Here is a 24,607-nt window from a genome sequence, read left to right as displayed (position 1 = left end):
ATTGTTCATTTACAACCTGTAATCCCAGCACTTGGATGGCCAAGACAGGAGCATTGTCATGAGTTCAAGGTCACATTGAGCTACATAGTTCAAGGCCAGTCAGGTTTATAGAGTAAACCAGCCAGGCAACCAACTAAACAAGCAAAAATCCAACTTCATTATTTGGATGCTACTGAGTTGTCCTTATTTTTTCAAGCTGTATTTGGAGTTGCTCTCCCTGCTGGCAGTGCACCCAGAGACACTGTACATGCGCTGTGTTGTGTGTACATTCAGTTGTCTTTCACTAAAAGAGACCTCCAGTTTTTCTCACTTCTGTTGTTAGCAGCCAGAATCTTGTATGGCCTCTTGTCCTCACTCAATAAACAGCTAGTTACTTGGTGAGTGAACAAGCCACTGTGGTATTTCACAGCATAATGTGATAGCTTGAGAAGATGAATTGTAGAAAGATTCCTTTTGGAGACCCAGAGCCTGTCTTCCAATTTGTTCTTGAGCATTCTCTTTAAAGGCTTTTCTTTTTAAATAATGAAATTATTTTTAATGTTTTAATTTTGTCTAGGTATATAGTTTTGATAAAAGTAGAGAAAATACCTCATTAGATCAATTTGAGTTATTAAATTTTGTAGTTAGGGAAAAGAACAGAATTTGGTGGTACAGGGTGATCCGGAAAAAATTCAGTACCCAGGACTATACAAGTAATGAACCCTTCTCTTCCCACTTCTTTTCCCGTTTTTTGAGGCTGGGTCTTGCCGTGTTCAAAGCTGTTCTGAATTCCTGGTCCTCCTGCTCAGCCTGCTAAAAGCTGGGATTATATGCATGTACCCACTGCTCTAGCATTTCAGTGACCTTTTGCCAAATGAATGAATGGCTGTTGAGTGTTGTACACAGACTCTGAAGAAATGAAGTAGTTTTGAAGTCTCAGAAGCTGGGCTCTTAAATATTTATTGGCTGGAATGCAACTCCTTTCTTACTGCCCGAGTTAGGACAGTCATTACTTTACTCTTCTACAAACAAGCCCTGATTTTCTGGCTGGTAATAATGTATGAGCTAGTAAGAGATTGGGGGCAAGCCACAGTTCATACAGTCTTAAGAAGTATATAGATGGCCATTGGTCCTAGGCTATCAGGTTTCAGTTTGCTTGTTATCTTGCATAGCAAAGGCATGCATCAAGTTGATGGGTCAGGATGCCTACTGGCTCTTGGTTGGCATGCTTCTTGGTGTTGAACTTCTTCTGTCTTTCCTTTGTCTTGTGAAAAAAACAGCCAGTTTTGCCCTATGCTTCTTTCCCAGTGGTGTGTAAAGTGGAGTTTATTAGCTTGCTAGGTGGGAATTTTAGCTTTCTTTCATATTTGAGTAGTGTCTCTACTGGAGGAATTTGAAGTCAGACTGGATGAGTTAACACCTTTGTTACTGGTGAATATACACACTCACAGCTTGGTTGTACATTTAGTTTGCCTGGGGACTAGTGAGTGCTTACAGATGGAAGGCGCTGCCTTAAGTGACAATCTGAAAGTTGGTTCCTGTTAATGTTTTAAAATTATTTTGATGTTAGGTGTCGATGAAGGAATAGGCAGTATTCAGAATGCTCTGGGTGACTATCTAGACTAAAATAAAATCATCATTGAAAAGTTCTGTGTGACTATGAAAAAGACATTGTAGAAGCCTATTCGGTTTACCTGTTTTTTGTTAACATGAGAATAAACTGCCATGAATTCAGTCTTGCTGTTTCAGCTAGGAATTTAAAAATAGGTTTTTTTTTTTTTCTCTTTTTTTTTTTTTTTTTTTTTAACTTGTTTTACTTTGTGTGTGTGTGTGTGTGTGTGTGTGTGTTTGCCTGCATGTTTGTAGTTCTATCACATGCATGCATACCTGGTACGTCAGAGGCTAGAAGAAGGCATTGGATCCCCTAAAACTCGAGTTTTGAATGGTTGTGAACTACTGTGCGGGTGCTTCAAATCAAACTTGGGTCTTCCACAAGAGCAACAAATGCTCTAATCCTTTGTGTTCTCTTTCCAGGGTCTATACAGAAGTTTTGTTTGCTTATTAGTGTTCGGAAGCCAGGAAATGGGAATACTGTTGAATAATGTTAGACTGAAGGATTTATTTTGTTTTGTTTTAAAGGTTGTTTGGTTAATTTAGTACCCATGACCATTTAAAAAAAAAAGGCTTAAGTTTGTTTTTTTTTTTTTGTTTTTTTTTTTTGTTTGTTTGTTTGTTTTAAAGATGTCTCAGTGTATTGTCAAGCTGGTTTGGAACTCCAGAGTCAGGTGAACCTCCTTAATTTTGGGGCCATTGTAGTGACCCATCTTGCTATTTATATTTTTTCAGGATACTTACCTGTTTATGAACACAGTCCCACTTTTGTTTTTAGTAACCTGTACATTCACATTAGTGTGTGTGGTTGGTGTTTTACCACATCCAATTAGTGGTTCTAGAAAGGATGGACTAACCAGTGTTCCACCACACACAAAATCTAGGGTAAAGACATGGCTGGCATGTATTAAGCACATCTGTTTCTGGGTCTTAGTGCATACTTGCTCAGATATTTGGATCTCACTGTGAACCTCTGAAAGTACGCAGTACACTTACACTGACCAGGTGGAGCTGTCAGCCAATTTGACCCTCCACCACGCACAGAGCTTTGAATTTCTGTTCTGCATTGTGAGAGAACAATTGATTCTCTAGTTTGCAAAGAATGGTGGACTTGGGCAGATGATATGGTTCAGCAAGTACTTGGGCTTCCTATGCAAGCTTGATGACATGACTTTCATACCAGTGCCCAGGGGAGAAGGAGAGAACTGACTCCTGAAAGTTGTTTTATCACACCCTTCCCTCATATACCTACCTGTGCACACAAACAAGTTAAAACTAAAAGTATACAAAAAAAGATTAGATGAATCTCAAGAAAGGCACATGTTTAGCATTGTATTTTAGAAGCTTTACAGGTGAACAATCTGGTATTAGCACAAAGATATAAAATGTTGAGATACCCAGTGATGCAGAGGGGGAGGAACTGGAGTCTTCATGTGGACTCTCTGTCATAGTCATCACCAGGGATTCTGGCTGACAGTGAAAGTGGAGATGAGCTTTGGTGTAAGCTCCTGAGGTGCATCATATTGTCCAGCAAGAATGCCTGTCTTTCTGGGATTTTGGGACTAGAAGTTCACATTGAAGGAAGACCCACTTGCTCTCAGCTGTCTGATTTTCGGAAGTGGATTTTCAAGCCTCTTTTACAGTGGGGGTCAGGATGCTTGGGTTCGGTTCTTACCACTCAGAATGAATAGCTTATAATGACTTACTCCAGTGCCAGGAATTGAGCACTCTGGCCTACTTGGGGGCCTGCACAGATTGTGGCACAATGGCTCAGACTGATCCTTACAACCACATGGTAGGTAGAAGGGCAAAGCTGCTACAAGTTTTCTCTGACCTTCATGCATAGTACCCTCTCCCAACCCTAAAAACAAAAAACAACCAACAGCAGTGAAATTCAGTTGATTAGAAAGCCTGGTTCTAAAAATAAGATTGCAGAGCTCTAGGGGCCCAGCAGGACCTTGCCTTCCCTGAGGCTGTTGGTGTTACTTGTTTTAGCTCTCCACTGACTTAACAGTTCTGCTCTGACCTGAAGTAAGAATTAATTAATAGAACCACAGCAAAATATGGGAAATGCCTTTGAAGAATAATGGTTATGTGTGTGCTTGTAGCATGAACTTGTACGATATGGTGCTTTTAAGATGTGGAGGCCTGTTATAATAATGGAAGTTCAGGTGATACAATATTTCAGAGATAAGGGTGGTTATTTATTAAATGGGCATAGTTATCAATCCTTACTTTTAGCACAAAATATACCTCTAGCTTTATTTAGATACTGTTATTGTCACCTTTAACCAGCCTCCCTCCCTCTCTCCCTGCCCCCCCTTTCTTTTTACACCTGAGGAGATGATAGCTACAATGGGGGAAAGCTTAGATATAGTGTGGGTCACCAAGGGATACAACATGTCCAACTAGAATACACGAAGAAGTACCCAGAAGTAGTAACAAGGAGATTGGGGCTTGCATAGCTGTAGAGGGCAGGGGAGGGAAAAGCTGTATTTACAGTTAGTATAAGTCTGGAGTGAGAGGTGAATTAAATTTATACACTGGTAAGTGTGAGATGCTTTGGGAAATAACTAAAGGGGGGAAGATATCTTACTTCAAGTAATGACACTTTGAAGCAAGTTGAGAGGCAGTTTTAAGTTTTTGATTCTTAGTGTGGTTCTGTTGGTTAAAAATTGACTATTGTTTCTGGAAGCACACAGTTTAAGGAGTAGTGCTGACAGTGTGCCTGAACTTGTATCAGCAAGGAAGATCAGGGGAACTATACTTTGCTTTTGGTTTGAACAAAATTGAGATTATATTAATAATGGCACCTTAATTGTTCTAACTAAATGAGTGCTTAAGCATTATCATAATCAAGAAACCCACTGTCGACTGTTTTGCTTCAAAATTTAAAATACTTGATTTTCATATACCAGTGATATCCCATTACATATTTTTGGAGGAATGCCTCTTACAAATAATTTGGCCTTTGGATTTCATCAGGGCTCCAGAAGTGAGATGTTTGGTAGGGAGTTGACAAAGGTTGTTTGGTGGTCTAGCAGACAGGTAAAGTTGGATATGTTTCTCAATCTTGGGCTGGGTAACTAACTGCACAGAAACACAGTTCTCACCCTAAGAAGGTGAGAGATTCATTACTCTAGAGACAAATATGAGTTACCCTGTTCCAATATGGTAACAGTTGCAGGAAGTTTTTATAGTAACAGAACAAAGGCAGTTTTAAATCAAGGCACCTTTCAAATATATTGGTAGAAACATTAAACGGGGATGGGTTATAGCAAAGTGGAATGTTAAGCAATAGGTAGCCACTTTTTCAAGTCTTATTGGTATACTTGAAAAGAAAGGATTATCTATTCTAAAATCCCAATTTCTTTAGCAATTCAGATCGTATAAATTAAACTAATCTTTGATATGGATTCCCTGATTTCTATCTGTGTTAGTTTTTGGTTCTTGTTTTTAAACAGTTAAGGTAGTTATGCTATGTAATGAAATGCTATGTAAAATAAATAGAAGCTCAGAAGTATGCAGAAGGCTGGAAAAGATGAATGGCAAATGCTGACTATGTTACTTGTAGAAAGTGAGTCAGTCCCATGATTTCTGCTGAAGAGTGTGCAAGATCCTCTCTGACTCAGTTCTGCTTGGGAAAGTAAGGTCACATCTCTCCTTCCCATGTGCAATGATTTTTAGGAAGCCAAGCATTTGAGGAGATCCATAAGGCAGATCTAGGGATGAGTAGGTCAGAGTGGATGCTCTTACCTCCCACTGCCTACCCACTTCTTTGAGCCTCATTGAACTTGGTTTGGAAACTGGTGCACAGATATTGTAATAATTGCCTGATATTTAAATGGCACAAACTCCAGTATAGAGTATTCATTTTGTCATCCTAGGAAGAACAGTCCTCAGTCTTTCCATATATTATGGGTTCAGGGATCAAATTGAGTAAGTATCTTCACTAGATGAGTCAAGGTGTTTGTAAGCTTGGTTGGTGTTGGTGTTTGTGTGTGTGTGTGTGTGTGTATGTGTGTGTATGTTTGTATGTATGTATATGTGTATGTATATGTGTATATACATGCATGCATGTGTAACGCATGTACACCAGATCATTATGTAGCTAGATTTACAAGCATTGTCATATGCCCAGTGTAGGTACTGGGAATTGAACTCTGGTGCTTTGTAAGAGCAAATGTCCTTAACAATGAACAGTCTCTCTAGCCAAAAGTTTATGGTTGCTCAACCATGGTCAACCATGGTAACATCTACACCTCCTGTAAGTTTCTGATCTTTTATTGAACCCATGAGGTTATAAGTTCACAGTGGTTGGCTAGAGCGATGGCTCAGCCATTAAAGGCTAAGTTCACAAGTTCACAGTGGCTGTAGGAATGGGTGTAAGGACAGTAACCCTGGAGCTCACATCTGAGGCTGCTCTGGCAGTCTTTCCTGCCTATGCATTTCCCTGCAGTCAGTGCTAGCTGCGGCTTTTGCAGTATGTGTGTTCTGGTAGTTGATTCCAAGTCAGTGGAGTAGTTCTTTAAACCTGATAGTTCACAGACCTTCATCACACCTGTGGAAAGTAAGAGTGTGTGCGTGCGTGCCTGTGTGTGTGTATGTGTGTATGTATACACCACCTGGGACAATATTTCTTAGACAGTTCCTAGCTGAGACCCTTTCTCTCAAGGATGATTTTGTTAGAGTGGCTCATTTCCAGAATCTCTTTTGGGGGGGGTACATCTGCCCCCATCTCCCAGTTGTGTTGTAGGAATGACTGAGATTCTTACTTATTACAGAGAATTTACCATTGAAAGAAGTCCAGCTAGTCTGCCTGGGATCCCAGAGCTTCACACTTCTCAAGCAGGTCTTCCTTTCCTTTTTTCATTATCTTCTAATGAATATTGGGACACAGTTTGGGGGAACCCCACCGAAGGTGGCCAGGGGTCATGGAAGGGCTGTTCCACATTCAAAAGAACTTTGGTTGTCTTAATTTTACCAGTGAAATATTTTTAAAGTAATGATGACAGATATAAATGTCAGTCTATGGATGCTACAAGCATCTGTAGCTATGAAAAAAGTTTACTGTCTAAAATGTATTAGGGTTTATGTGACTATATATTTAGTCTCATTCGGTTACCTTTTCCTGATTCACAGTAGCACCTCTTGGGAAGAAGGCAGAGGCAGGTGGATCTCTATGAGTTTGAGGCTAGCCTGGTCTGCAGAGCTAGTTCACGGATAGGCTCCAAAGCAATACAGATGTAGCCCCCGCGCTACCATCTCTTCCACGAATTGGGCGAAGGCCTAGAGATTGAAATAAAGACAAGACAGCGGGTCATTTGTTCAACAGCAATGTTGGAATGCCAAATGCCGTTTATTGAGGGGCAAGAACGGGCTTAAATACCGACTTATAGCACAGTGGAAAATTACAGGAATTGAGGTATGGTTGTCATGGGGTGTGTGTCATGAGGTGTGTTGTCACGGGAAGAGTACCAACAAAAGCCTTGTGGCAAAGAGTTCTGGCCAACAGCTTTAGGCTAGCTCAAGGCGCCTCAGGGGTACATGCAGGACCCTACAGGTCCCCCTTTCTTTTAATATAAACTAATACCTGCCTTAGGTGGCAGAGGACGTCAGCATAATTCCTTACCGGTCATTGGAGAGGTCACCCAGGCCCGTAACCTTCCTGTCTTAGGTTGGATATTTGCCCCCTCTGCCTTACCCTTCACTGGTAAGTAGTTTGTCAGCCACACGTGGGCAGTGGCATTTTCTCTTGAGCCAAAGACAGTATCTGTCTTGTTAGAAAGTTGGCCTGGGCCTGTTTAGTGCTGTGGCAAAGTAGCACCAAGTGCAAGGGCTACAAACCCCCATGATCTGCCCACAAGTTGAAGTCCTTGTAAAAGGCCTTCTGCATTGGCAAGTGGCACTCAGGTCTCATAGATGTTAATGGTCTGCATGGCTAAAGCATGTGTATAACTTAAAAACTGATCACTCCAGGATTTCTGGAGAAAAATGATGAATTAACACAGATATGTGTGAAAGACAGAGAACAAGAAGCCATCTGAGCTCACAAAAATTCAAGTGTTTCTATAGGAGGTAAGTTTGTAAATTTAATATAAAAATGCCAGTTTATACTAGATAATCAAATGTGCTTTGGGTAGCTAAGACTTAAGCCAAATCACCTGCTAGTTGATCCACTGTGCTTGCAGTATTTACAGATTGGGAGAGGGCTATGGTAGGAACTGTTGCTTTAGTGGTGGAGGCGGCACTGGCAGCCGTGATCCCAAAATCTCCTTTCTTCTCTGCTGCACACCTGGGGTACGTAGGACAGGACAGCTGTTACAGTCGTCAGACCTGCTGAGAACAGTTGAAACTTTCTCCAAAATTAGTAGCATTAGTTACAACAAAAAGAATGGAACCAGAATACAGTGCCTAAGACTGTCACTAAGGTGAAATTCTTGTCCTTTGGATCAAAGTGTAAATTTATAGCTGCTTGATCCAAACTATAATTAATGGCCAGGAAAATAGGCCAAATATGGCTACTTAGACCCACAGGCATCAGGTTGGGTAGATTCTTGAAGACCCATTGGACCTTCTTTCTGGCTGTTACAATCACCGTCCCTCTGCATATGGCCAATCAGCCTCTCAAGCACCCAAACAGGTTTATCCTCTGTGTCTCGTGGAAAGACACAAAGTGACCCTCGGGACCATATTAGAACTGGGTCAGGGCTGCAACATTTTCCAGTAGTGACATTCTTCCACATAACTGAGCCATAGTCAGATGACCGAGGGCGCCAATGCCTTCAGCCGCAGATCGAGCTGACAAATAGTGGGACTATTGGCCATTCCTTGAGGCAACATCACCCATTGATATCTCTTATAGGGCTCTTTAAAGTTAATAGAAGGAATGCTAAATGCAAATCACCCACTATCCTGATGATGCAAAGGAATGCTAAAAAAGCAATCTTTTAGGTCTATAACTAATAAATGATAGCCTTGAGGAATACCCACAGGGATAGGCAAGCCAGGTTGTATTGCTCCCATAATTTGCATACAATCATTAACAGCTCAGAGATCTTGTAGGAGTCTCCGTTTTCCAGATTTTTTCTTTATAACAAAGATTGGGGTATTCCATGGGGAAGTGGAAGGAACAGTATGTCCTGCCTCTAATTGTTCCTTTACAAGTTGATGTGCAGCCTGTAATTTCTCAATAGATAAGGGCCATTGCTCCACCCATACTGGGTTATCAGTTTTCCAGATAATAGGAATGGGAACAGGCTGCATAGCAATAGCCCCTAGGGAAAATTTTCCAGCCCAGAGCGATCTCCGGCTCTTTTGATAATTAAATTTTTAGATGCAACAGACTGAGGGTCACCATGTAGGAATTTACCCAGTCCTTTTCCTTGTACATAACCTTGGTCAGCCAGAATATTTTTAACAGGTTCAGTAGTAAGGACCGTTCCCATGGCCTGAAGCACATCTCTCCCCCAAAGATTAACAGGGTTATGTCTTAACACAAAAGGCTGAAAAAGTCCTGTATGTCCTTCATCATCTGACCATTTAAGAAACTGAGTACTACATTCTGGAGCCACAGCAGTTCCTTTTGAAATGTTCTGGTTGTCTACAGCCAAAGCAAGTCTTTGGCCTGGCTCCTCCATTTTCCCCACCTCTTTAAATAACTGAAGCTATAACCTGGACCATAATGTTATGACGATCTATGTCCCGACATACGTATATAGTCATTAAGACTTTTGGCCTTATGGGGATGTAAAGCCCCTTTACAATACTTGTTTGCATTTTCGAATGCCAATTGTTTAACTATGGGCATGGCATTTTCAACATTACCAAAAATTCAGCCTGCCAGCTGTAGGAGGTGGTCTGCAAATTCTGAATAGGGCTCAGATGATCCCTGTAATACCTTAGATAGTTGATCTCCTGCAGCCTTATTTGGCAGGGCTTTCCAAGCTCTAGTAGCAGCAGCAGCAATTTGTGCATAGACCGATGGGTCAAAAAGAATTTGAGCTGCAATGGTAGCATATTGACTTCCACTTGTAGCACTCGTGAGCATATCTAAATTCCTAGCAGGAAATCCGGCAGCAGCATTACTTTGCGAGGTTTCCTTGCAAAATTCTTGAAATTCGCCTCTCCAGAGCAAATAGTCACCCCCACTCAGGATGGCTCTACAGAGCTGCATACAATCACTAGGGGTGCATTAATGCTACGAAAAACAAAAATTGGGTAAAAGAGCACGAGGCCCATAAGCAGTGACAGACTCTTTAAGCTGTTTTATATCCTTAAAATTTAATGGGCTGTGCTCCCTAACCCTGTTATCTGAGGATCCACTGTCTCAATCACTAGAAACACCTGTCTTTCCTTTTCTACTGCTTCTACCTTGTTCTAAATCTTGTACTTCCTCAAAAGTCCTATTAATCTATGCCATTTCATTTACTTTATGGCAATAAATTCTTTAGCTGTCTTGTTTTAATCCTGGTGCCCTGCCTTTTCAATAGGGCCATTAATTGCCCACAGAACATTTCCTTACAGTTACTGGCACCCATCCTTCAATACACCCTCATTTCTTTCCCGGTCTCGGTGGGACCTCCACTTGTAGTGCCCCAGCAACCATTTCTTCCACAAATTGGGCGAAGGCCTAGAGATTGAAATAAAGACAAGACATCGGGTCATTTGTTCAACAGCAATGTTGGAATGCCAAATGCCATTTATTGAGGGGCAAGAACGGGCTTAAATACTGACTTATAGCACAGAGGAAAATTACAGGAATTTTTTGGCTTAGCTCCTCCCGGTGTTGTCACGAGGTATGGTTGTCATGGGGTGTGTGTCAGGAGGTGTGTTGTCACAAGGTGTGTTGTCACGGCAGGAGTACCAACAAAAGCCTTGGGGCAAAGAGTTCTGGCCAACAGCTTCAGGCTAGCTCAAGGTGCCTCAGGGGTCCATGTAGGGCCCTACATACAGAGAAAACCCTGTCTCAAAAACAAAAACAAAAAAAATTGGAAATCTTTATGAACTATATAAATGACTCAGGTAGTAAATGGGATTTCTGACAGCCTGTGTTGAGTTCTGGGAGCCCACACTGGAAGGGGGAACCATCTCCTAAAAGTTGTTATTTTAACCTCCACATAGCATAAGTGGGCATATGCCCACAACACACCCATATCATATGCACACTAATAATAAAATTTAAAATTAAACATACTATGAACAATTAACAAAAATCAGTTCTGCTTTGTGTTTCTTGTTAGCAATTGATAATGTCTACCATACTCCATAATATATACTACTAGGTAGGTAGGTCTTTTTCTTTAATGCCTAGTATCTCTCTTAGGAATTGTAGCTTTATGGTATGTAAGAAATAGGTTTCAACAGACATTTCCGAGAAAGAAATTAGAGTGCTTGAAACAGAAATAACCCATTTTGTGTACGTTTGTTTTTCTGGTATGGTTTTCAGTGTGGAGCCCAGGGTGTTAACACGAACTCCAGGCCAGATTGCCTGCATGCAGGGCAGAGTGAAGCCACTTCCCAGGGCCTTGGTGCTCATCAGAGGCCAGTGCTGTTAATGTTAAGGCAGAGATTCTTCTGTTCCCTATCTTTAGAACAGTCCTTAAAAACAGTCCTTAAAAAGCCCCATTGACTAACTTCTTCCTATCTCTTGCATGTCCTGCACCGTTATGATGCTAAGTGCATCTCTCTGAGCCTCCTAGACAGATGGGGAAGCCCTGTGCTTGCCACCCCATTCACTGTGGAGCACTTTCTGCTCCATTGAGTAAGGGAAGGGAAACCTTCTCTTAACTTCTGCTAAAGAATGTACTCAATACAGAAGCTCAGGTTTTCTGTGGTTCTAAATGCAGATTAAAACAGTTCATGTTATGTTTCCCTTTATTCTTCTTGTTAAAAAAATCTCCATGGTAGCTTGTTTTGTGCTCTTCTGTGGTCTCCCTGTCAGGTCCTCATTATATTTCCTTTGTAGTTGATTTTTGGAAAAACACTGAGATTTTCTGGTTTCTCATCATTAGTCTTGAAATGAGATGAATATATCAGTCTTGGTGTAGTTCTCTCTAGTACTCAGCATCACTTACTGTGCAGTCTAACCCTGAAAGAAGCCATCCCTCTGCACCACTTCCAGCAGGATAATAATTAGAGTAACAGGGTCGTTCTCCTCCCCCACCCCAGCCTTACAGCCAGTGGTTCACCATTCCTCCAGTGTCAGTCAGAGAGACTCTGAACTTCAAGTGATATACAAGACTTACTCCAGAGCAGTGGTTCTCAACCTTCCTCATGCTGCAACCCTTTGAATAATTTTCATGTTGTGGTGACTCCAAGCATAAAGTTATTTTGTTGCTACTTCATAACTAATTTTGCTACTATGATATTCAACTCCCAAGGGAGTTGCAACTCACAGGTTGAGGACTACTGCACTAGAGACATTTCCTAGTGAGTGTAAATGGAGTTCTTAATTGGTCTAGATAATAAAAAGTCAGAGTCAGATATAGAGGGAACTGCTGAGAGATCAGAGAGGAGCAAGCCACATCACACCTTACCTCCTTAGTGTCTCAGTAGACAAGAGCAATTTCCTATTTCTCCCTGCTTATATCCTGTTTCTGCCCAACTATGTCACTTCCTGTTTGTCTGTACAAACCTTCAGATCTCTATGGTTAGCTAGTGGCAAGCTCCATTCTCTGACTCCCCCCCCCCCCACAGGCTTTATTTGTACATGTAAGATATCACCACAGGTGAGGACCCAGGGAGGTGTAGGTTTAAGTCTGGGGAGGCATTTTGATACCAATTATCAGTCATAGAGCATCCATGATTGTGCTCTTGTAAGTTGCTCACCTGTGTTCCACTGTTGTAGTTTCTGTAGCTGTTTAGAGTCTTGATGCTACCCAATACTTTGGAAGAGTGTGATGTAGTAGGACCAAGGGAAGTTGTCAGCTCCTCTACTTCTTTTCCAAGCCAGTGTCCCTGAAGTTTTTTTAAGCAGCAGAGGTGTCCTTTCTCCTGTCAGCTTTTAGATACTTGTACAGTCTTTGTAGCTTACCCTTTCTGTCTGTGTACTCCCTAAACTATTGTTTGTTTGTTTATTGGTTTGTTTTGAAGGCTTAGTCCATATTGACTTTGTGTCACCAAGAAACTGTATCAGATCTGTGGTATTTCTTAGGCATTATAAGCTGTGTCATTAATTTAATTTGAGAGGAGAGGAACAATAATGATGTACTCACACATAAAAAAGAAACTTTTATGTCATTTTTTGAGTAACAGGTAAAGTTTGTTGAAATTCTCTGTTGATGACAGTTAATGAACTTTTCCTGCTTTTTGAGGTATGATCTGACTAGTTCAAACTCACTATGTAGCTGAGGATGTCCTTGAGCTAAACATTGGGGTTGTGGGTTTGTGCTAGCATTCCTGGCTAAAACCGAAAATTTGTAAAACCTAAGCTTAAAGTAAGTTTGAGGTTGATTTTGGTTTTAACAGAGTTTCATGTAGCTTAGATCAGCCTTGAACTCCCGATCCTTCTGCTCCCCACCTCCCAAAAGCTGGGAGGTAGCTAATACAAATTTGACTCACAGTAGACTACACTTTTAGGAACTTTACTGTAGTTGAATTTGAGCAGGCAAATTTTAAAATATTTGGTATCGCTTTTCTTTATCCTTGCTCAGTGGTTTATTTTTATGTTTAATGAAAAGTTCATCTTTTCATGTACCTGCAAGACTAACTCAGCTGAAGGTAGAATTGGGTGGTTAGGCATCTTTGTATGGATATGTGGTCTTGAGAATTACTCAGTGTAAGAAAATTTAAGGTCATAATACACAGCTCTTTGGCTCCAGTATCAAGCAACTTGAAAAACAATGGAATGCAAAAGCAAGCACTAGTGCTTCATGGTGGCCCCTTGACTGCAGCTGGGTCCAGGCTGCTTCATCAAGACCTTCCTGCAGGGGACAGCTATCATCCTCTGGTGTCTGCCAAGCACAGGCATTTGCAATTGTGCATGACTATCAACTCAGGCACAGTATACAGTGTTTCTGAGGCTTACATCTACACCTGTAGGGTTGTCAGGGGTTGGCATGCAGAGAAAGGTAATGGATACATTTTCTTGTAAAATCAAGAAATGAGGAAAGTCCAATTGAAACTGATTTACATACATAGCTACCTTTAAAAGTCACCCCATTTGGAGTTAGTACATTTATTATGTTGCTAATCATGCACTAGAGGATTCACTTGGAATTCTGGGACATTCTCTCCCAGGTGTTTATAAGAAAGTCTTCCCCTTTTATGGCTTGACATTGAGTCCCAGCTGTATATGCTAGGCTATATCCATGTAATAAAAAAATCTTACTTAATACAATCAGCTCTGGTAAGGTTTTAATTTTCCATCAGTTATAAATGTTACTTCCAAAATTCTCTATACAAAATGGAAATTTATTGTTCTCTTAGTGCACAGATGCCTTTTTTGTACTTGTCACAGGCAACTGGACTTTAGATTATGTTGCTCCTGGTAAAGTAAATGTTTGCTGTGTTTGTACTTTTTCTGGGGGAGAAGCCAGATTTTCTACTGCTTTTCAGAGATGTTGATGAGTCCAATGAATTTATTGTTAGAAACCAAATCAAGATACAGTTTGTCACAGATTCACAGATTTTTTTTTTTCTTTTAAACATGTAAGAAAAGCTTAATTATGTGCTGGGGGAATTGCTTGAACAATGTTCGCTTAGTCCAATGTCTATGCTAAAGGCTTTTGCTAACACTAATGCTTTTTTTCACTTTAGGTAAGATGTTGATAGTAGCTTTTTAAAAGGAAAAAATATTTTGTTTAGAGACTGAATGAGCTTAAATTTAACTGTTCACAACGCTAGCTTTGTAATAATATTCATGAGGTGTATTTGAGTTTTCTGTTAGTGGAATGTCAGTCTATCCCTGCCACCTCCTGGAAGTGGTGTGAAAAGTCTGTCTTCATCAGAGTAGCAGGCAGTCATTTCCTCTTCACACGTTGTGTCTGATCAGTGCTTCAGTTCTCTTACTCAGGAGCACTCATTGGTGGTCTGTGCTACTGTAACCTTTGATCCCAAGAACTACATATTTTCCAGGTGTTGTTCTTAGTTTTATAGAAGGACAGCAAGATGAGCAAATGGACCCTAAACTGCTGGGAACACATGCTAGAACAGCCGAGGAAGGAGAGGTTTGCTGAAAGAGTGCCCTCTTCCCCCAGTATGATGGGAGTTGAATACTGGAGGAAAGGAAAGATGGGGCTTGGTGTAAGGGCAGAACCTTTGCAGAGGGAATCCCAGTATTAGAATGGTAGTGTCATGGTGATTACAGACTGCAGAGATCTGAAGGCCAAGGGAAAGAAGTTTTTATTAGAAGCACAGTTGTAAAGAAGGTCATAGTGCATAGACCTGGAAAATTGCACATTAGAAGCCATCTGGGCCGCAAAGTAAGACCATTTCTCTCCTCCAGAAAACAAATAGAAATTAAAAGGCAGACGTATATAGGGTGCTGCATCTTTACAACTTGAATTACTTGTCTTGGTTTAATTTCATTGTCCTGTGATTAAAGCACACTTGTAGTGGCCATAGTTTCCCTGCAGGTTTGTATCTGTGTCTTACAAGGTTGAATTTTCCTTTCCTGTGATCTGCTTTTTAAATGTGCTGTATAGTATCTGAGTGGCCACAGGTAAGTGTGTTGACTTGTCTCAGAAAACACCTGAACTGGAAAGTAGTGTGACGCTCCGAGTGTTTCTAAGATTACTGTGTTTAGGTTGAATTGTCTGCACACAGCTGTCTCTCACACCCTAATGTTTAGTAAAGATAGCCTGTGCTTGATGTTGTAGAACTAGATATTTACTTAACCATTTAAGTGGTATTTACCTTAAAGAGCTATAGCATAAGGAAAAGTTAAGTAAAAAACAAAAGGATATTGAGGAAAGATAATTAGTAGACCCTCTACTACATACATCAATTGGTGGGAGGGGTGTTGAGGAAAATTCTCACTTACTTCAAGAAAGGAAAAGAGCCCTAGAGGGAAGGAAACTAACTGGAATGAGCTGGTTCAATATTTACCCCAAGTAATGTGTGGTATTTCATGTGTGTGGCTAGGTGCACAAGAGCGAGATGTTAGTATGTAGAAATCCTTGTTATTAGCTTATTGATGCTCATCTTAGGTGACAAGACAACATTTGTTTCTGATACTTGAAAAAGGGCTCTGGTCTGTACTGCAGCTGGCTCTGATGGAAGAATAATTTATAATAGACCACCACAGGGGTGGTCGCTTGGAGAATATGCTACTCTCCCTTTTTGTCATTATATTTTTCAGAATCTCCCTGAATTTCAGTGATCATCTGGACATCATTTGTTTGCTTAGGTGAATTTTTGGATGATAGTATCTACTTTTTAGCTAACCTTTGCAAGAAGATTCTTAAAAAAAAAAAAAAAAAGAAACCACATATTGAAATAAGAACAAGAAACTAAAATGAACATACACCTCCTATGATATAATCAGTATAGATATCTTAAAGATTTTTAAGGAAGCCTGACACAGATACGTTCCTTTTGATACTGACTCCTTTGATACTATTGAGACAGGGTATCAATAATACATAACTCTGGCTGTCCTGGAACTCACTCTGTAGCCTAAACTGGCCTCAAACTTACAGAGATAACCTTGCTTCTGCCTCCCAAGTGCTGGGATTCTAGGCATGTACCACCAGTGCCTTGCTTAAAATATTTCTTAATGATGACAAAAACAAAACAAAACAGCACACAAACAACAATAACAAAAAACAAAAAAGTCATTGATCATTAAGAAGACCTATAAAAAGGTCCCAATTGTATGCAATTTATCTAATCTCTTTTACTTCTGTGTATTTTGAAATACACGAAATTTAGCAATATGCTAATTTCATAAAAACAAATAGAAAGACTGTATGGCAAAGCAAAAACTATGTGTGTGTGTGTGTTCCCCCCCTCCCCCCCCCCCCCCCCCCCCGATAAGAGCAGCACTCTGCTGATAGATAGTTCAGGATTAATAAAAAACTGAGTGAGGGAGATAGCTCAGCCTTTAAGAGGCTTTCTGTTCCTACCACCCACATTGGCAACTCAAGGAAAGCTTCATGTAACTTCAGCTCCAGGGAATCCAGTGCCCTCTTCTGGTCCCTGAAGGCACTAACACATATATAACAGACACACAAACTTATACCTGCATACATAAATAATTTATTTAAAAAGTCTACACTCTATAGTAAAGTTACCAATGTTAGTTGTGAATAACCTTAAGGTAATCAGAGTTTAGGGGTATCTAGGTTTGTTGGGACTCAGTTGTTCGTGTATAGGAATGCTTCCCAGTGTGTCCTAGCTTGTCACACCTAAACCCAGTGTTTCATGTGAAAGCATTTCTAGCTTTATTTCCATAATATAGCTTAGAGAACTGGAGGGCAGTGGAGTGATGTATGTGGGCATATCTTCTGTAACTCAGTGTGTGGTGTGTAATGTCTCTAGGAAGGGTGGGTGCTCAGTGAGAAGTAAAACCAGAGGAGCAGACCTACAGGGACTTGAGGATTTTATGGTTATTCAGGGTATTGATTAGTGTTCTTTATTATTGATGTGCTCAAACTTGAATTTCTGTTATAGGACACAGTCTAATACCACTGTGGCTACCTTTCTCCTGGTGGCTTCAACTTGCTGCTGTTAAACTACTATGCACTGGTGATCAATGTCAGGTTTTAGATCCTGAGTGTCATCTCTTAAATGTGTCATATGAAACATCACTTTCATATTACAGAAGTTCCATGGGTATGATCTGTGATTCACTCATTGAGAAGAGTAGAGGTAGAGCCCTTTTTTGTCTAAAGTATTAGTTTAATACCTGCCATGTTGTGATTAAAATAATTTGAAAATCAGTTAAATATGTTTCTCATGAATTAAAATAGATGGAATTCAAGTTCACATGATTTTCTTGGCTAATGGTCAAGTCTGATGAACCATAATGCAGTTTTGTGCTCTCCCGAGAAGATTGAGCTGAATTGAGGGTCATGCATGACCTTCTTTGGATGCTAACTGCATTAGCCTCTCAGTAATTCAGGTACTCAGCATTTGCTGCTGTTCGTGACATAGCTACATTGGGGAGAGTCTCTGTGATGGATGCCAAAGTGAGTGCTTTGAACATGCAAAGTTTTGTATGGGAAATCTTAAGTTGAATTTGGGGACACTAAAACTGTTTTCCTTTTCTTAGCCTCAGCGACTTGTGTTTGGTGGTCAGATACCCAGTTGTACATCCTCACATCAATGCACTGCCAATGGTAAGATGCCTCCCTTTTCTTTCTGTCCCATGTCAGTCATTTATAGCTGTGTTTATTCTTGTTTTAAAGAGACTTTTGAGAAATAGAAATTTCTCAACAATCTGAGATGACTTAGAATTTTTAGCAAAAGAAACCCTATTTTGAATATTCTCGTTTTTCTGTAATTTTATGGCTGTCGTGTGTGTGTGTGTGTGTGTGTGTGTGTGTGTGTGTGTGTGTGTAGTTTTTTTTTTTAATTGATGTGATTAGATACCATGACCAAGACAAATTACAAGAAGAAAGCATGTGTGGGAACTTACAATTTCACAGGGTTAGAGTCCATAACCATGCAGGCAGGCAGGCGGGCAGGCACAGGGCTGGAGGAATGGTCAAGAGCTTATGTGTGGAAACAACAATCATAAGGCAGAAAGAGTACTGGGAATGGTGTGGTCTTGTGAAACCTCAGAGTCCACCCCCAGTGATGCATCTTTTCCAACAAGGTCACACCTTGTTAAAAATTTGGTATTGTTAGTAACAGTTCTTTTATTTTCATCATTTTGCTTAGTTTTAGGGTACTTTGCTTATCCTGATGTTGCTAGTTAACATGCAGTTAAATATATAAGACTTTACATTTTTATTTTGTTGATGACTTTAGGGAGAGACTTTTTACCTATTTTTAAAATTTAAATAAGAAACAATTTTATTATTTTACAAACAAATGCCTGTCCTCTCATGCCCCCCCATCAATACTCCATCCCCTCCCCCACAGAGGGTGAGGCCTCTAGTGGGGGGTCATCAAAAGTCTGTCACATATTTGGGGCAGGACCTAGGTGCTCACTCATTTTTACCTCTTTAGAAAGGTTTAGAAGTCTTTCATTTTGAATTATGAACCTCAGCTGCATGTAATGGCTACACTTCTGAATGTACCAGGCCTTTCTGACTTTTGGCAGTATTCGGTGACTTGGGAAAAATTGGTAGTAGAGTTATATTATACTCCTAAGACTTATTCAAATTATAGGCTAAGCAATGGCACAAACTAGAATTCAGAATGATTATTCTCCTACTTTAATACTGTTTTGTGTTTGGGAGATAAGTAAATAATGGAGTGAATGTTTTCCCTGGTCTTTGACACTGAACCCAGGATTTTGAACTCCGTTTATACTGGACACTCCCTGAACTCAGCTGAACAACTGTGGTTTCTGTGTGAATTTTCTTCATAAAGACAGTTTCATAGCACATCACTAAGCATTATCATTAATTTTTTGCTTTATCAAATTTCAGTTTCAATATTAAGTCATGGATCTATAGAAATCAAGGTTTATAGAGTTGGATACGAATTGTCAGTTGTATCAGCTGGAAGTAAAAGGGATTAGAAGTTATTAAGAACCAGAATAGCAGAATAGGGTGACTAAAAATAGTGACAACAGGGATTCCCCAAGATGCTTGCATGCTGGCTAAAAGCAAGGGTTCTCTTGCCTCATATATTTAGCTTAGATTTCTTTTTTTTTTTTTTTTAATTATAAAAAATTCTTTGACAATTTATTTTGTGTGTGTAGTGCATATTGACATACTTTCCATATCCCTCCCTTAACTCTCTTCCACTCCCCTAATTACTCCCACCCCTTTTTGGAGCAGGGCCATGGGGGGTGCTTTTCTTCCTTTTCTTTTTTGAAGACAGGGTCTTACTCTTTGGCCTTGGCTGTCCTAGAACTCAGAGAGCTCAGCCTGCCTCTGCCCCTCTGCCCCTCTGCCTCTGCCGAGTCCTGGGACTGAAGGTGTGTGCTACCATATTAACCATGGGCTTAATCATGGTAAATCTTGGTGAGTAGTTGTAGGGCTTTTGCTGGAGCAGAGACAGCTTAGCAGTGGCTACACTTCTGAAGAGAAGAACTCCCCTACCCCCGTAGCCATTTACCATCCTTCTATCATTTACAACTTCTAAACATTTTCCTCCACAGGGTGACCAAGGAACCAGTTTTCTTTCTCTATGGTTTCCTGAAGTGTGGCAAGTGCCCTTACCTTCTGGGCTACCTCATCTTCTAGATTTTTACTAGAGAAAGAACCTGGTCCTTTCCTTCCTGTCCTTCTGTCTCTTCTGCTCTCTGCCTAGGCCTTAAGCTTTTGCTTGGAGGAGACCTGCTTGTTTTATTTGAATCTCTTATTCTGGGAATTGGGGTCTTCACTTGTGGCAGTAGGCTGCTGTTCTGTGCTAAGACCCTCCTCCCTGTGAAGTCTGTCACCATGCAGACTGTATTACTGCTTTTGTGTTTGAATTGTCTAGTCTCTTAAAATGCATTTCACATGACCAGGACCTATAGTATTTTCATGGGCATAGTTGTTTTATATTCTTTCTGGAATTCTCATCAAGTTATCATCAGGACTCATTGGTCAACAGGCTATATGATTATTTTGACTTTTTAAAAAAAGTTTCAAGCACGTATTAGAGAGAAAGGTCATAGCTCACTTTCCTACCCATGGCCTTTGTTACAGGCCTAACCTCTGACCAATTGCTCCCTGCTGTTCCCCATCCCCTGATTATTGTGGTCATTAACACAAGAGTTTTATTCCTAAATATTTCAATATTAGAAGATAAAGACTACTATATAATTACAATACCATTATTCTACCTTAAACTGGTGGTGATTTCTTTGGGTTGGAGAAGAAATATAAGCATATATTTAAATTTGAAACCACATAACAGGTTTTTTCTTCACCATTGTTAATGTGTCAACAGTGGCTGATTGTTCATAACAGTCTATCTGTAGTGTAGCTTCTACATTTCCTTTTTGTCTGGGTTTGAGTACTTTAGAGCCCTCCTGGATGCAACATTCTAACAATACTTGGCTCTTGCTGATTGTCCTCTTTTAGTTTCCATATATGGTATCTTAAAGTCCATCATATTGTAGCTGATGGCACTATCCCCTCCCTCCCTTTCTCCCTTCTACCCTTTTTCCCTTCCTTCCTTCCTTCCTTCCTTCCTTCCTTCCTTCCTTCCTTCCTTCCTTCCTTCCTTCCTTTTACGGCTTTATGCACATAGTGTATTAACTTTCTCTGCTTATAGCTTTGCTCTGTGGACATTTATTTGGATTGCTTCTCTCTCTCTTTTTTTTTTTTTTCCCCCTTGGTAGAGTTATCTGAGATAAATTCTTTTTGGAATTCAGAGCAGGCCTTGGGTATTTTAGTTTTACTTTTTTGAGAATTTCCATACTGTGTTGCAGATGTTATTTATCTAATAGATAACTAGATATTGACAATCTTTAGTAGCCATTTAAGTTTCTTGAACTTCTCAAGTATGTTTTCATAGAACAGGAACAAGATACTGAGTTGCTGTGCAGCTTAACTATCCCTTTCTATCTGTCTGTAAAGTTTCCCTGTTTTGTTACTTGTATCTCTTCAAGGAACTACTCATATTTTTCCCTTGTATTTTCTGCAAATCAACAGCCAGGCCTAAGGATTTAATCTAATTTTTCTGTCACTTCTCATTATCTGTAACGCTAGGGAAACAGAATTATCTGTAAACTTTACTAGTTTATCTCTGAAAAAACAACTAGAAGTTGAGAATAATCATTGATGATCATGGTCTAGATTCCATGAGTGTGCACAAATACTAATGTTCTAGCCTTCAGTGTTTCTGTAAAGAAAACCTCTCCCAGGCACTCACTGGCCTAGGTTTGAAAGACAGATTCAGAGTTAGGTTCTTTCTTTTCTTACTGGTTTTCAGTGTTCCTAGAAGGTAGAGTTTGTTGAAATGTTTTTGTGAGCTTGTGAATTTGAACATTTAACATACTTCTTGCTTTGTGGTTTTATTCTTATTGATGTGAGATTTTCTTGGTGAAAGCCTTTTTCCAGTTGAGTTTGCAGTCTTTGAAGTGACTATAGTAGACTTTGATAGTGCTATCTGATAAGATTTTCCTAAAATCATCTTCTGTCCATCTTCCCCAAGTCAACTGTGTTTCTAAGAATTCCTAATTGCTTGTTTTAAGCACAAAACTGAACTGAGACCACAGTATTTGGCTGATTATGTGGGTTGATTCTGGTTAAGAGAAGGTGTGTGAGTGTGTGTGTGTGTGTATGTATTTTAAAATACAAATCCTTTGCCAGTATTTTCATGATGAAGAAACACCTGTTAATGATGTTTACATAAACTTGATTATTTTTGTGCTTATGCATGTAATATATGTAATAAGTTACAAAATACTTAAAAATAATCACATCGTAAGGGAAAGAAATTCATCAATATATTGCACAGTAGTAGTCATATTAATCATATCTAATGTTAACTATAATAATTGGTATACTGTTTGCATATTAATAATATAACTATATAATTATTGTTAAGGACCATATTAATTTTTAACCAGTATTTTAATATTTAATAGTGAATAATAAGATAATTCTATAATAAAATGACATGTAATTAAATATAGTTAACATAGAACTTGGTTCTTTGTCACAGTCTCATGTGTGTATTTATGTAGCCCAGGCTGGCCTTCAATTCAGTTTTCTTTTCTCGGTTTCTTAACTGCTGAGGTTACACTGTGCCACCCTGCCCCTCCTGGCTGTTCATCTTGGTATTTTCTTATGCACATCTGGGCCAGTGCTCCTCAGATCTAGAAACAGTTGAGTACTGTGTTTATTTTTCTCCTCCCTTACACCCTACTATTTTATCATTATGTTTAATGTGTTTTGAAATTGTGTGTGGGGGGGGCTGTCTCACTTTGAGATTCATGTTGGTGGTCTTGGCCTCACCCTGTCACCAGCCTGACCTGACACTGATGAGGAGCTTCCTGGGCTTAGTTCTGGAATGACAGATGTGATGTTCACACTTGGTTGAAGTATTTAGGCAATCCTTGTATGAGCCCTATGCTCTGACTTGGCATTTGGTTGGCTACATTTGCTTTACTTCTAGTATATTAATTCAAAATTTTGATTTTTTTTTTTAAAGTTAAGAGTGGATACCATTTCATGGTATTATACTCTTGCTTTTTTCCCTATACATGCTTTAAAAAGAAAACAAACAACATAAAGCACTTTTCTGTCTTGTTTTTAAACTGTAGGTTAGGGCCTACCTATAGAGATAGTTAAGTGATTAAAAGTCCTTGCTTTTCTTCCAGAGGACTTGGGTTCAGTTCCCAGTATCCACAAGGGGACTCACAACAGTTCTGGGGGGATCTTACAACCTCTTCTGGCTTCCTTGGATACTGGGCAAACACTTGCCACATAGACCACTCATATACATAAGTAAATAAACTATTAAGTAGGTATATATATATGTACAATTGGCACTTTGGAGTATACCTTTTAATCAGATGAGACTGTCACTGTGCTTCTTATTGGCATCTCTGCCAGATACATGTACAATGGGCACTTTGGAGTATACCTTTTAATCAGATGAGACTGTCACTGTGCTTCTTATTGGCATCTCTGCCAGATGTCAAGATATTAAGACTACACATCTTTTTCTCTAAGTATTTGAAGAACAATTCTTGCTTCACAGATAAGTTTGTGACCCATTCTGCAGTCATCCCACATAGTGCAAAATCTAATTTCATTTAAGAAGACTACAAGGCACAACCATGAGGGTGCCTCTATTAGATCCCTGTAGAATTGAACCCTTAATCAAAGCCATTTGTTTTCAAATACATCCAGAAAGTTCTGGTGGGCAGATACAGATGAGTCAGAAAGGAAAGAATAGTTTTCCAATACTGGGTTGTCTTTTCAAGAGTAGTTTTTTTTTTTTGGGGGGGGTCGTGGTGGTGCATATCAGCCCATCAATGAAGGTAGGCCAGTTCTGTTCAGCATTGCCTACTGACTGGTGACAGAGAAACCCCTGTTGTAGCCACCACACCCATGGTTCATGCTGAATTGCCCAGCTTCTCTGTACAGGCATATGACATGTCCAGGTACTGCACACCAAGATTGGTCATCCCAAAAGAATAACCTAGGTAAGACCTCAATGAGCTTGTGTCTGTGTCTTTCTCTCTAGTACCATGGTGAATAAGAGTAGAGAAAATAGGGTTCCTTATCTCATCCCAAATTTTAAAGGAAACAGTTTTTCTCCCATAGTATAGTTGGCCATAGGTTTGTTGCACATAACCATTGTTATTTATGTTCCTCTGCTTCTGGGTTTTTTATTAGGAAGGGGTGTTGTCCTTAACTCTTTACATGCTGAGGTACAGTTCTGTGTGTGTTTAACCAACCTTTTGTTTCTAGGATTTGGTCATGGTTTGTGATCTTAATGTATTCTTGAATTTGATTCATAAGAATTTTATAAGAGTTTTTACATATGTATTCATCAGGGAAATTGTCTCTACCTTGCTTTCTTTGTGTCCTTATCCAGTGTGGGTATCAATGTAATGCTGTTGTAGTAGAATGAGTTTGAGGAGTCTACATGGTAGGAAGGAGAGAACTACTCCAAGTGTTTGCATTTCATATGTAAGATGTGACAACCCCTTCTGTCCACAAGAAAGCAAGTATAAATGTATTAAAAGCTTGGTAGAATTTACCAATGAATCCACCTGAATGTGGACTTTATTTAGAAGATTTTAAATTATTGCTTTAATGGCACTGATAGCGGGCTGCTTTTATCTTAAGTCTGATAGGTCATGCGTGGCCTAGGAATATGTCCACTCTGGGTAGATCTTTTTTTGGAGCATAGATTTTATAGAATCCCTTAATGATTGACTTATTAAATTGAAGTCTGTAGTAACCTTCCCCTTTCACTGCTAATCTTATTAATTTGAGTCTTCTCTTTT

The 24,607-nt window shown here is 39.7% G+C and overlaps 1 protein-coding gene across 2 annotated transcripts in view; it reads left to right on the top strand.

Moving 5' to 3' along the window:
- Tbl1xr1 (TBL1X/Y related 1) overlaps nt 1–24,607 on the top strand; it is a 117,020-nt gene that overhangs the window by 50,855 nt on the left and 41,558 nt on the right. For both annotated transcript variants that reach the window (XM_051185917.1, XM_051185918.1), the window contains exon 2: nt 17,807–17,873. The gene's annotated coding sequence lies outside the window, so the exon portion shown is untranslated. The remainder of the gene's footprint in view (nt 1–17,806; nt 17,874–24,607) is intronic.

This window comes from Phodopus roborovskii, unplaced genomic scaffold (genome assembly GCF_943737965.1).
Source record: "Phodopus roborovskii unplaced genomic scaffold, PHOROB, whole genome shotgun sequence".
In the NCBI taxonomy this organism is placed as follows: domain Eukaryota; kingdom Metazoa; phylum Chordata; class Mammalia; order Rodentia; family Cricetidae; genus Phodopus; species Phodopus roborovskii.
Note: the sequence above shows the minus strand (reverse complement) of the source record. Positions and strands in the feature narration are given on the sequence as shown.